Below are 12,710 nucleotides of genomic sequence, written 5' to 3'. Positions count from 1 at the left end.
AAGGAGTTTGTTGCTATGAATGGGAAAATGTGGGTATAGCATTCAGAATAGTCATAGTCATATGTCAAAGTACCTGCAATCTTGTTACAGAATGTTGTTTATAATCTGTTTTCTAATATTTGTGTATTGAACTTACTTCTATTGCATCATTGTATGGTTTGTTTCTATCCATTTTTGCTCATTTCTTGATTTTTGTTGAACTGATATTTCATAAATTCCATATTTTCTCTCAGTTTAAAAGCTATAATGTTATTAGTTGTTATAGTACTCTAAATTTATACAATGCACACAACCTCACTGTTGATATGTAACATTTTAGTTTAATGTTGAAAAAAACTACAAAACATGCTATTTGATTACATTCAACTGTTAACTGTTTTCAAATCTCTGTGATCACCACTGACTTTCAAGTTTCACTTTTCTCCACCTTTGGATTTGCTTTTCTTGTTTTTTTTTAATTTACATATTTTATTAATATATAGAGAACAGATTTCATGTAGTTCAAGGGTAAAATTCTAAGACTATAATGATACTTTCCTCCTTATTTCTTTTTTAAAAATTTTTGTGACAATAGTTTTAGTTTACTTTATAGTCAAAGGCTTAATGCTCCACTAAATAAAGAGTTCAACAAGAAAAAAGTAGAAAGACCAATGTCCAGCAGGAATATAGACAAGGACTATAAACAATAATTGAATCCCCCAATATTTCAATTTCACTCATGCATTAAAATTTTTATACTCTCTATATTAGTTATCACAAATCAGAGAAAACATTGATATCCAACAGACACATGGAAAAATGTTCTTGATCACTCGCCAACAGGGAAATGCAAATAAAAACCACAGAGGTATCACCTTGCTCTACTTAGAATGGCTGTCATCAAAAATCAAAAAATAGATGCTGGGGCCGCTGTTGTGGCATAGTGGATGATGCCACTGACTATAATGCCAGGATCCCAAATAGGCGCTGGTTCCTGTCCAGCTGCTTCACTTGTGACCCTGCTCCCCACTAAGTGTGTTATAGCCACACAATGTAACACTATACAGCAGTGAAAATGAATGATTTCCAACTACATAACCATAAGATAACTGTCACAAATAATGCAAAGCAAAAGAATGTAAATACATAAGAACATATAATATTAGATGAAGCTCAACAACAAGCAAAAAATAATCCATGCTGCTAGAAATCAGGGCAATAACTACTTGTGTGGCAGGATGGGAAAGGTAGTGACTGGAGAGAAACACAAAAGGGGCTTCTCAGGGTATCAGTGTTTTCTGTTCCTTGACAGGGTACTAGTTATATGAGTGTTCGTTCAACTTGCAAAAATTCATCAAGATGTATACTTAATATATGTGCATTTTCCATAAATTTATATATCAATAAACATTTTGTTAGAAAAAAAGGCAGGGTAAAAGAGAGCATTGATGATGATGATGATTTTGTGGGGTAACTCTTTCCAAATATAGGGTCCCCAGGGGATGTTGGAGGAGAAACGAAGAATGGTATCTTTTACAAACTTTTTGTATCTCTCAAATCACTTGGGAAAATACAATAGATGTTCAGATTGTAAATATAGCACAATTATATATGATTTCAAAACAAGCCTCAGATGTAGTGTGCCAGCTGGGGCTTTTATTTACTGATTTGTGATTTCGACTTGAAGAAATCTGTCTTTGGAGATTAACCTGTGACTCCCACAAATACATGAAAGTATCCAGCATGCATATAAAGAAACAGTGACTTTCAGCCCACAAGTTTGCCAAATTTGAAATGCATGTGCTAAGAAAGAACATTTTATTTAAAAGAACTGACTAGAAACAGCTGTACTTTGTCACCAGAATCAAAATCCACAAGCATTCTAAGACTTCAAAAAATACAACAAAAAATGTGACCTCATTAACCCTTAGGAAGGGGTTGTATTTGATCACCATTTATCTCTCCTCAAAATCTCCTGCAATGTCTGCCTTCAGAGATGCTTTTAGAAAAGTGTAAAAGAAGCAGAACTTGAAAAAAGATGAAATATTTTTTCATTCTTAGTGATTAACAACACTAGTGGAAGCAGATTTATTTTTTCTAATTCAGTTTTGAGCATGTGTTGTTGTAGTTTAATTTTAAGAGAGCTCAGTTATGTATTGAGACATTTAAAATAAAAGCTACACAATAGAAAATTTAAGGAAGATTTAGGGGATGATTTTAGATTTTCAGTTATTTCCTTAGTTCCAGTTTTCACACTACACAATCTATTTAAGAACATGTACGTGACTTCTAATTTAGGATACTAAACCATTGCCTTCATGGAAAATGTTTAAGAAAACAGTTAACAGTCCCTGTTTGATTATTGGGAGTTAGTTTTCCCCAAAAGGAGATGGTCAAATAGGGTGGCTTCCAGATTTATGACTTCTGTTTGTTCTTTACTTCCATAAACAAAATTGAGAGTCTCTTTTTAATGGGGTGACACATTCTGTGCCTGCCAGAAAAATTTAAGCTCTAAACCATCATGAGCATAAACTGTAGTTTCAAGAGAACTAGAAACTGTCGCTACAAAGACTACACTTGATCTTAGCCAAAAGGCCGAGAAGCGATGCTACAAAGACTGAGGTAGACAGGTGATAAATTAACCAGCTAATTCAGGCAAAGTATGTTCAATTTTTGAGAGGGAGTTTAAACCACCAGATTAGCTGTTTTCTTATTTTCTGTATGACTATTCAAGTCTACACTGTACTCTATGTACATGCAGCTCAAATCCTTCCAACTGAATAACAATTCTACCCTAAAGTGAAAATATTTTGTCATTTACAAAACAGTTTCACATAAATGCCCACAGTGAAAATACAAGCAGTGGGAGATGTAGGGGGGTATAAGCAATTAAGATGACAAAGGAAAATTCAGAAAATCATAGCATAAATTCTAACCTGGGAGAACATACAATCCAAACCATCATGCTTTAAAACAAAGAACAGAATACAAATATTTTGAATGACAGATTTGCATGGAACACAGACGCTACAAAGACTCCTATTTTGGTCTATTCTCTCTGGAGCCCCACAATCACTGGAATGTAAGCTATATATAAGAATGCTATTTGTTTTCCTGCCACATTACTCTTAGTATCTAGGGAAGCATCTAGAACAACAGTAACTACTTAGTACAGGTATGTTATGAATTAACCTCTGTAAATATCTAATATACTTTTTGTCATAGAGACATCGATACTTCTTGAATCTGATTTCAGAGTCCTGATTCTAGAGTCATTGTAATGTATTCAAAGGTTAAATCATTCAAAATAAAGCCTTACAAAAGTACTTATAAATCTGTATTTAATTTTAATACTTATCAAGATATTTCAGTGTATCAAATGTTCATAATTAGTCAATATTTACATTTATTTTTATCATATTGTCATTTGACTTTCAACTACAATCTATAATCTAGAATGCTAGCACTTTAATAATGTAAGCTACAAAGTAAGACAGATCAGTTAGATACTATCTCCATAATATAATTTTAAATATAAAAGTTATATTGTGCTGAAAATGTTTCAAGTAATTATATGATTTTCAAAATATAGATTATTTTTCATATTTATTAATTCCTATTTTGGCAACACATTTTTACTAAAGGATATAGTTTTTAGAAAATGCCTGGGGGAATAGGCAAAATTATAAGATCATAAATTCCTGCATGGTAAAAGACAAGCATTTCATAAGCAATTATGGAAGCTACTACACCAGCAATTTTATTTAAGTGCAAAGAAGTGAAAGTTTTCTAAAGGTACCTTAGAAGGTGTGATATTCAAAGTATTATAGAATATTATACATCATATACTATATATTATATATCATACACCATTACATATAGAATATATGAAATATATGCCATAGCACATTGTTATATATTATACAGTATAATATACATCACACATATTAAATACCACATATAGTATATATTATGTTGTATATAGCACATATCATATGTATTCTAGATGGTATATATTATGCATAGCAGCATATATGCTATATGGTATATATCACATATAGTATATAATACATATCACACAAAACATATCACATAGTTGTATGTTATATAGTGTATCACATATTATATAATACATATATTATATGACATAATATATTTTATGTAATATAGTATATTATGTTACATAGTATTTTATGTGCAGTTTCAAATATATATACTATATCAGTATATTATGTTATATATTGTGTCATTATATAGGTATATATTATATAGTATCATAGAATATATAATATTATATATTACATATATAATATGGTATAGTATATACTATGTGTTATATATATTATGTAAGATGTATATTACTTTTTTTTTTTTTTTTTGACAGGCAGAGTGGACAGTGAGAGAGAGAGACAGAGAGAAAGGTCTTCCTTTGCCGTTGGTTCACCCTCCAATGGCCGCCGCTGCAGCCGGCGCACCACGCTGATCCGATGGCAGGAGCCAGGATCCAGGTGCTTTTCCTGGTCTCCCATGGGGTGCAGGGCCCAAGCACCTGGGCCATCCTCCACTGCACTCCCTGGCCATAGCAGAGAGCTGGCCTGGAAGAGGGGCAACCGGGACAGAATCCGGCGCCCCAACCGGGACTAGAACCCGGTGTGCCGGCGCCGCAAGGTGGAGGATTAGCCTATTGAGCCACGGCGCCGGCTGTATATTACATTTTATAGTTAACATATAGCATATTATATTTTTATAGTTTATATATTATGTATACATACTACATATATATACACTATATGGTATATAATATACATTACATATAGTATACAATATATAACATGTAGTATGCTATATGTGGTATATTCTACATAGAATATTATATGTAGTATTATGCATTATATGGTATATATAGTATGTGCTATATGATATACAGTACATATTATATATTATATATTATATGTGGTGTGGTATATGCTATATTATATAGTATATAGTGTGTATTGTATGTAGTCTATTATAGAATATGTAATATAGTGTGCTATATGGTTATATTATATAAAATGTATTTAATATATTTTATATATGCCATATAGTATATTATATACAATAGAGTATGTTATATATTAAATATATACAGTATATACATATTGCTTTACTATAGAAGGTGTGATTATTAAAGTATTATAATATATTTTTTCAGCAAGCATGAAATGATAAAAATATTCAAATGATTGTGCTGTTTCAAAATATAATCACTTTGAAAAGTCCTCTTCTGGAATTGCTTTTAGAAAATGTAGCATTTCCTTCTGAATATCTGTAGCATAGCAAATCTTTACTCTTTGAGAGTGAAAAATAGTTTTAGATGAGTCAAAAACTATTCAGGCCATTACAAGTGAAGTAGGTGTGTATTTCAAACAATGCGTGACTACAATAGCAATTTGAAGAATTTTTGCAGTGTTCCTCCAAACTCCCAAACCATTCTTATGTAGTCAAGACATTTCAAAAAAAAAAAAAAAAAAAAAAACCGAGAATTGTGAAGTGCACATTTGCAGAGGACTCTCTCAAGGACAACACACAATTTTAATAATTAGGTATAAATAATTTAGAAATCAAGTCTCATTACTTTACATGCATGCCACATGCAGTTTCTTCCCCAGTCAAATGCAGATTAAGCAGTGTGTATGGCAATTTACTAGAAAGGAGGATAACGTGCTGCTTTCAGTCAGAAACTAATTTTGGAAATCTAGATTTGTAATTCACAATGGTCAGAAATCATGTTATGATACAATGCAGTCTCTACAAGCCTTTCCTTACTGCCTCAAACTGTACATTTCTTAACCAGCTTAAAACTAGAATTCTAGAATATAACAGTTAAATGACAACTGCTCTTCTCTAAAATTTTATTTATCATTTTTAAGAAGATTTACTTATTTATTTCAGAGGTAGAGTTACAGAGACAGAGGGAGATGCAGAGAGAAAGGACTTCCATCTACTGGTTCACTCCCCAGATAGCTGCATTGGCCGAAGCTGAGCCCATCAGAAGCCACAAGCCAGGAGCTTCCGTTGAGTTGCCCACGCAGGTGCAGGGGCCCAAAGACTTGGGCCATCTTCTACTGCTTTCCCAGGCCATAGCAGAGAGAGAGCTGGATTGGAAGTGGAGTAGCTGGGATATGAACCAGCACCTATAAGGGATGCGGGCACCATAGGTGGAGGCTCAGCCCACTACACCAAAGCACCAGGCCCTATCATTTATTATTTTATTTGAGAGGCAGAGACAAAAAAAAAAAAAAAAAAAAAAAAAAAAAGACAGACATGAAGAGATCCTCATTTAGTTTACTCTCCAAATACCCACAACAACCAGGGATGCGCCAGGCTGAAGTCAGGAGCCTGGAACTCAATCCAGGTCTTCCATGTGGGTAGCATTGACCCAAGTCCTTGAGCCATCAATTTCTCCTTTCCAGGATGCACATTAGCAGGGATCTAGAATCAGAAAGCCAGGATTCAACCAAAGCTGGATGCAGGCATTCCAAGCAGCATCAACGGCTTCGGCAAATGTCTGCCCCAAAAGTGCCAACTTCTACAAGACATGATAAGGCTGCTGGCTATGGAAATTGTACACTGAATATTTCAATTTATGGAGAAGAAATTTTAAGCTTTGTGAGTACTTTCAGAATGAAATATGAGTCAGTTTTTTTGTTTTGTTTTTTGAGAGACAGAGACAGATAGAAAGCTCCCATCCACTGGTTCACTCCATAGACGCCTACTATTGCTGGGGCTGAGCTTTACTATGCCTAAGTGCTGTGTCAGTAACTCAATCCAAGTCTCCTATGTGAGTAGTAAGGACTTAAATACTGGCACCACCACTGCTGCCTCCCAAGGTCTGCATTAGCAGCAAGCTGGAATTAGGAGCAGAGCTGGGAGCTAGCTAATCCCAGGCATGCTGATATGGAACACTGGCATTCCAACCAGTGGCTATATTGCCAAATACCCTCCTCTAAACTGAATTCACTAATTAAAAGTTTTCTAAGTTCCAATTAAAGTTTAATATTAAAAAAAAAAAAAACACTCCTTAGATAACAATTGGAAAGAACAACATGTCTGTGTACATGTCTTAATTCTTTTTTCATTGCCACACAATTCATTTACTTCATGTTGATTTTGGCAGATTCTGGCTTTTCTCAATGAAAACAGATACTTGGCCATGGTCTGAAATTAAATGTTGAAACAGGATGAAACATAATCAAGTTCCCACATATCCTTTTTAATTAATATGTAGTATGTCATGCAAATGACCTACAGTGTCTGACACATTCAGCCCCTTTGGCCTTCAACAAGTAGCAACAAAACAAGAAGCACATGGACCTTTCTAGACTGTTCCAAGAATTAATCTTGAGAACACATTGTACTATACTTCATTAGAAATCAAGAAATCAGGGCAAGAAGATAATGTTTTTGGAAGTAAATTATTCCAACTTTCTTTAGCTAGGAAGACAATTGACTATAACAACAGCTGCTTTTTCAGCCTTACAACTTAAATCTCTATATTTGCCCAGTCTGGGTCTGGTACAAATTGACCCTTGAGGCAAAGACAAATATCCCCATGGTGGCCCTCTAAGTCAATGTAGGGTACACAGGAGGACTTCCTGGCTTTGATGTCTTTTCAAGGATGCACTACAGAGGAGGAAACCTGGGAGACTGAAGTGTCTTTCTGCAGGAGTGTAGAGTGGAGTGGGGGATCATTATAGAAAATAGAGGGGATGCAAAGGATGGGAGTAGTAAGAGGCGTTCTCCACAGTCCACTCTAAGAAATTAGTGTGGCATTTCTGGGGCAAGGTAGGCTAAAGACAGGAGAGACACTTTTTCATTTTGCTTGGGGAACCAGTTATGTACCTACCAAAGTCTCTTTATACTGAGTTTCTGTTTAATTACGTGCCTTGGTTAATGACAGATTCCTGTTATATAAAAATTCAGGTTACAGTGAATGGAGAGCTATCCCATTAGAATAATACAAGCCCCTCTGCAAGTCCTTAAATCTAACATCCTGGAAATAGCTTGAGATGCTGTATCTCAAGCTGGATGGGAACATGGTTGTTCCTCCCTGCTGGCATGGGAGTTCTGGTGAGAAGAAAGTGAAGCCCAAGGAGTCAAGCATGTGATTTCCCTTTTTGTTTCTGTGTGGACCCATTTAGAGCACCTGAAAAAAATAAGCTCTTGTGTGCCTTTGTTTCACCAAAAAAGACAATATGTACAATCTTCCATGGAGGGTGCACATTCACAATTCCAGCACAAACTTTTTCCTGTCAGCGGGAAGCCACACTTTGTGGGGGCACCAGTGACTTCATAGGGAGGTCTGCACATATGCAGGAAAGGTTTAATGATTGATTTGCCAAATTCAACTGCTAGGAAGAGATGGGGCAATTCCAGTCAGTGTAAATCATCTAAGCATTTAGAAACTATTATGAGGGGCACTAGACAGCACAGCATTATGGGCTGCAAACCACAAGTGATGTCAAAGCTGGGAGGCTGCTGAGCTGCCAGAGGCTCTAGCACTGATAATAGATGCTGCAATCACTGCTGAAGAAGCATATTTGATTACAGAGGGCCCCCAGAGCAGTAAAGCCCTTGGAAGGCTTCCCTCTGAGTTTTACAAGAAATAAGATAAGCAGCAGCTCCAACTGTAATCACAAAATATAATAAAAATGCTCTGGGTTCTCATGGGACTTGTAATTGTATCTCCCTTGAGGGGATAAAACCATTTCTGGTTATTGCCAAATTGAGGCAACTTTTAGCTGGGGACACAGACACCTCCATAAAGAGTTCTTTGTAAAAGTGTGCTCTGAAAAGAGGCAGGGTTATTTGAATTCACCTAACCTATGCACTCCTACCTCTTGACTCTTTGTGTTTTCCCCATGCCTCGAACAATCCTTTTGCTCAATATTTCCAGTCTAATTCCTCATGACATTTGCTGACCTGATGTTGCTGTCAGCCCCTTTTCCATGTCCCATTCTCCTTCCATCCTCTACCCATTCCTATGCTAGTCCTGTCCCCGATCTCTCTTTTCTCATCTGTGAAGTAGTGAAGGAGAAAGCTCAGATAGTAATAACTGTCAGAAACAAATATCTACATATAAGGGAATTCAACCAATATTTAAAAGAATTATAAAATTGATCATATATTTTTATTATTATATGTTTTAAAATTTAGATGAGTTAATGGAATGTCTAGTGGTTAAAGTCACAAACCAAATTATCTTTTCAAGAAATCATATCTGGGAGCAAGCACTGTTGTGCAGCAGGTTAACTGTGCCACTTGGATGACTACATGTCTTAGTAAAGTGCCTGGGATCAAGTCCCCCACAATGCTTCCAATCCAGCTTCCTTTTAATGCTCTTTGGAGGCAGTAGACGGTGGTTCAAGTACTTGGGTTCCTGCCATCCATTTGGGAGACCCAGACAGATTATTGGATCCCGGCCTCAGTCTGACCCAGTCCTGGCTGTTGCAGGCATTTGGACAGTGAACCAGCAAGTGGAACATATTCTCTCTCTCTTCTCCCTCTCTCCCTCTCTCCCCCTCTCCCCCTCTCCCTCTCTCCCTCTCTCCCTCTCTCCCACTCTGATTTTTAAATAAATAAATAATCTTTTAAAAGAGTTTATGTTTTAAAAACTATGTAATTCTCCAAGTATCTTAAGTATATTGACTGCCTAAGGCTTACTTATATTGATAGGTATAGCTACATATTCATTTTTAATATCTTATTGTTTAGTCTTTTATAAATGCAAGGAATATCTTGGCACTGTTAACTTAAATTATTGTAAAAAGAAAAAATTCTTTTCTGATCTTTCATCTATTGAAACTAGAAATGAAAAAAAAAGAAACCTAAAGAAGAGGTGACTTTTAAAATGCTAAATGGTTAAATACAGAGTTCAATGATTTATACTGAGAACAATTAAGCAGAGTATTAAGTTTCCCTTTTGTGTTTATTGTAGTATTTTTCTACTTTCATTAAAAAAAACAATGAATAAGTCAATGAAAATACTATCACCAAATAAACTTCTGATATTGGTTAAAAATAGTCCAGAATATTGGCTTCACATGAGGAAAAACTAGAAATGTTATAATCTAATTCATGGTTCATAATACTTTTGTCATATGTCAATGATTAAACAAGAAATTTATGCAGGCAGGAAATGTTAAAATCTTTCTTCACCAGCCATAATCTTATTATCAAGCAGGCTAAATAAAATTTCTGGATAATAAATCTTAGAAAATTCAACAGTACTACTTCAAAGACAACATGAACTTTCAAGTCCTAAGCAAATTTCTCACCAAGAAACCTAAACAACAGACAATAGAGTATACATGTAAATTTATATGTAAGGACTATGGTGTACCCATCGCAAATGTCCAATAATTCTGTTGAGCTAAATTTACAATGTCTGTATGCTTTGTTATTACGAATAAAATGTTGAAGTGGGGGCCTTTTCACTGCATTATTCTGAGGCAATGATCATAATAGGATATCAACACCCATAGATAATCTTCAGAGATGTCATGTCCTTTCTTCTTTTACCTATTTAATTTTAAATTATTTCCCTTCTTTTCATGTTGATTAATGAAAACAATAATGCAAAGAACACACTCCAAGCCAGTGGTTACTGAGTGGAAATTGCAAGTAGACGTGAAAGTGCTCCCATCTGCCTGTCTTTGAATGTGCATGTCAGCACTGGTACACTAGCTTTATGAATTTTAAAGACAATTTGTTTCTTAAAATATTCTAAATTAGAAAGTTTGACAAAAGCTGTATCTATTTCTGTATCTATGTCTATATCTGTATCTACTTGCAATATGCTAGCTGAGACTAACTACAGATAAAATGCATTGTACATTGGTTAAAGTAAATACATTTCTAAAACATCAACATTTTGAAAATGTAAAGCAATTTTGATTTTTTCAGTTATGGGTAGGGGTGTATAAATGATCTTATATTAAGGTATAAACATTTTTTACCACATAAAGAAAAATGCCTCTTTAAATAAGTTACTTACTTCCAAATGAATTGCTCAAACTTCCTTTGAAATAGCTAGACTATCAGTACTTGGCTCAGCAGTACTGTAAGGATGTAAAGATTCTTTAAAAGCCTCAGAGAGTGCATTCAACATATTATAAGAAAGAAGAAAAAGAAAAATCCATCGCAAAGGATTCCTATATACAGCACCTGATTAGAATAGTCATAATGTTCAATAAGATTTTCATTCTCAGGTGAGAACAAACTAGAGTCATTAAAACACTAATGCTAATGAAAAGAATTATGGGTGTATTAGTTTTATATTGTTACAACAAATTACTGCAAACACAATGGCTTAAAATAGCAAATGCTTTATCTTGCAGTTCTGCCAGGCAGAAGTCTGAAATAGGTCTAGCAGAACTAAAAGCACGGTATTCACAGGGCTGCGTTTCTTCTGAAGGCTCAAGAGGAGAATTTGTTTCTTGCCTTTTCTAGCTCTGAAAGGCTGCTACATCCCTTTCATCTTTAAAACCAGCAACTGCCTCACTCTGCATTCTTGCTGTGGTCATCACATTTCCTTCTCTGATTGTGACCATTTTCCCTCTGGTTTTATAAGGATCTTTGAGATTACACTGGGCCCACTGGATAATCCGGCATAGTCTTCTCATCTTAAATTCCTTAACTTAATCTTATCTGAAAAGTCCCTCCTTCCATGTAAGGTAACACACTCAAGGGTTCTTGGAATTAGGCCATGGACATCTTGAACAGGCCAATTTTCTGCCTCCCACACTGGGTATCAAAATATGGAAAGTAAAATATTGTCCATTTTTCCCCTTCCACCATAGTTCTACTATAGCTGCAAACCCATGGGTCATTGGTTTAAGTATGATAGTCAGTATTAATAGAAACAGTGTGGTGTATTGGTTAAGCCTGGCCCTTGGAGTCAGATTGCTTTGTTAATCCCAATTTACCGGGCCAGTGCTGTGGCATATTGGGTAAAGCCACTGCCTGTAGGGCTGGCATCCCATATGGGCACCAGTTGGAGTCTTGACTGACCCACTTCTTATTCAGCTTTCTGCTATGGCCTGGGAAGGCAGAAGATGGCCCAAAGCCTTGGGCCCCTACACCTGTGTGGGAGACCCAAAAGAAGCTCCTGGCTTCTGATTAGCCCAGTTCTGGCCGTTGCAATCATTTGGGGAGTGAGCCAGTGGATGGAAGACCTCTCTCTTTCTCTCTGTTTCTCTGTAACTCTGCCTTTCAAATAAATAAATAAATATTTTAAAAAAGAATCCCAGCTTACTCACTGGCAGTGTGAGCTTAGACATTACTTATCCGTCAATTTCCTCAACTTAAAGTAGAAAGAATAACTGAAACTACCTCTTCATATTGTTGTGAAATAAAATTACTTACCAAAAATGAATCACTATCATACAGTATATGTTAATTATACTGACACAGTCACTGTACAATATTCACGATGTATATGAATATAAAAAACCATGTTGTACTCTTTAAATGTATTCAGTTTTGGTGAGGCAGGCATCTGGCCTAGCAGTTTAGCCACTGGTTAAGAAGCCTGAGTGCCATATCAGAGTGCCTGTGTTCAACATCCACCTCTGGCTCCAGATTCCAGCTTCTTGCTAATGCATGCCTTTAAAAATAGCAGTGATGGTTCAAGTTATTTAGTTCCTGCTACCCATGTTGGAGAGCTGAATTGGGTTCCTTGCTTTCTA

The 12,710-nt window shown here is 35.6% G+C and overlaps 1 protein-coding gene and 1 pseudogene across 9 annotated transcripts in view; both read right to left on the bottom strand.

The window, feature by feature from the left end:
* RNLS (renalase, FAD dependent amine oxidase) overlaps positions 1 to 12,710 on the bottom strand; it is a 295,137-nt gene that overhangs the window by 236,796 nt on the left and 45,631 nt on the right. The window lies entirely within an intron of this gene.
* On the bottom strand, positions 2,450 to 2,586 carry LOC149121977 (U2 spliceosomal RNA; annotated as a pseudogene).

The sequence above is a fragment of the Oryctolagus cuniculus genome, chromosome 15 (assembly GCF_051225735.1).
Source record: "Oryctolagus cuniculus isolate XC-2025 breed Fujian yellow rabbit chromosome 15, ASM5122573v1, whole genome shotgun sequence".
Lineage (NCBI taxonomy): Eukaryota > Metazoa > Chordata > Mammalia > Lagomorpha > Leporidae > Oryctolagus > Oryctolagus cuniculus.
This window is presented reverse-complemented; position numbering and strand designations above follow the sequence as displayed.